The following is a 1,966-nucleotide window of genomic DNA, read 5'->3' as shown; positions in this document are numbered from 1 at the left end:
GGGAAATTGAGCCAGGAACAGCGGTAGTGATTGGAGTCGCTCTTCCCAGCACTCTGATGGGCTCTACACTCACACACTACACTGGCTGTATGCTCGTGTGTGTGATATCTCACTTTATCTCTTTCCCACAAACCTCCTCCTCAGTTACTAAATGATGTAAAAGGAGATAAATGCAAAGATATTTTGCTAGAAATATAAAATTCCACTGTGCAAGATATCATTCTTAACCTTGCAGAGGCTAGGAATTGTGGAAATGCAGAAAAGCAGATGTTCGAGTTTGTCAGGCGTCACAATACTGGTGTTCCTAACTTTGATACAATAGACGGCTTTGAAAAATATAGATTTTTTACAATCTGGGTCTTCATCAAGGGGTCCTTGAACCTTAGGGGGTCATACTAATATTACTACTACTACTACTACTACTACTACTTATAATAATAATAATAATAATAATAATAATAATACAATTTCTTTATTTGTAAAGCACCTCCCATACAAGAAATGCAGCCCAATGTGCTTTACAACAAAGAAATTGCATGCACCAAGTGCTTCACATAAAATGACAAAGAAGACATAATAAAACCCACATGTAAAAATAAGAGAAGATCAGAAAGAATACATAGAATACATCTTCACATGGATAAAACCCACTTGATAATACCAGTAAAAGTAAGATTTAAATAAGGATAAAAAATTGAATGTACAGTATGCATAACATAAGATGGAAAATAAAAACCATTGAGATAATATTAATAAAATAAGGCTAAGTTTATAGTGTATGAAATGCATAAAATAAAAAAAATAAAAAAATTAATAGGAGCAGCAGTAAGTAAGTGTAAAGCAAAATGCATTTAGAAATGCTGGTATTTTAATATACGGTAAGTTTTAATTTCTGTTTTTTTCCCACTATATAAAATATGCATGAAAAGTATAAATGATCATAAGTTGAACATATTATTAGCAAAGATAAATTGACTTATTCAGAAAAAAACATAAAACCTTTAATTTACAGTACACAACATTAATGATGAGCTAACTGTTACCCATGAATCCTTGTGTAATCATTTTGGCTAACTTACTCTAAATCACTGTGCAGCACCTATTCATAACAGTGAGGTGAACTACTTAGTTAATGAACTATTGAAACATATTTGCCAATTATCTGTGTTATTATCTCAAGTGTATGGACATTCTTGTGAGCCGTAATAGATCTTTTGTAACTGTTTTAGTAAAACACTCTGAAATACTGTCCATCTCTGAAACACATGTGATGTATAAATATATAAGTTGTAAATATTTATCATTTTAATGGCCCAGTACTGTATGCACCATAAAAGGGTGTGTTTATACATGGCACTTTAGGCCAAACTAGACACTTTTGTAGGCCCAGTTTAATATGCAACTGAATTTTATAAAACATATGTAGTAAGAGGTCCCTGTTCTGCCTCTCTTTCAGCTAAGGGGTTTTTAGGCCTGGAAAACATTGAAGACACCTGTTCTATACCATTTTGGACACTATGAGGAAAATTGACACTTAGGGAATACAATTTACTTTTTTGATGTAAGATAAATATAACAGGGCTGCTAAATGGTAACAACAACTTTTTGTTTCTTGTTTAGAAAAACAGCTGAATGACTGTAATAAACATAAACAATATGAGAGAGACAGAAAGCACACCTAGTACTGGAGTATTAATGCTGTGAAAAATTAGTATTCAAACCATTTCAAACATGCAGAATCGATGAATGTGGATAATTCAGTATTTTAACAACACCAGTCAGGCATGGGAATTGTGATACTTCATGCAGAAGCAAGCCTGTTGCTGCTTTCAGTCAATATTTTTTAGCAGCTGTTTTTAGTGTCTGGCCAAATGAGCTTCAGGTCAAGAGGCATTATACACCAGAAGTGAAAAGGAATAGCCCACTGCTATTTCCTGAGTAGGAAGTAGACATGACTCACTGTGAC

The sequence above is a fragment of the Plectropomus leopardus genome, chromosome 8 (genome assembly GCF_008729295.1).
Source record: "Plectropomus leopardus isolate mb chromosome 8, YSFRI_Pleo_2.0, whole genome shotgun sequence".
Lineage (NCBI taxonomy): Eukaryota > Metazoa > Chordata > Actinopteri > Perciformes > Serranidae > Plectropomus > Plectropomus leopardus.
The sequence above is the reverse complement of the archived record's forward strand: the minus strand, read 5'-3'. Positions refer to the sequence as shown.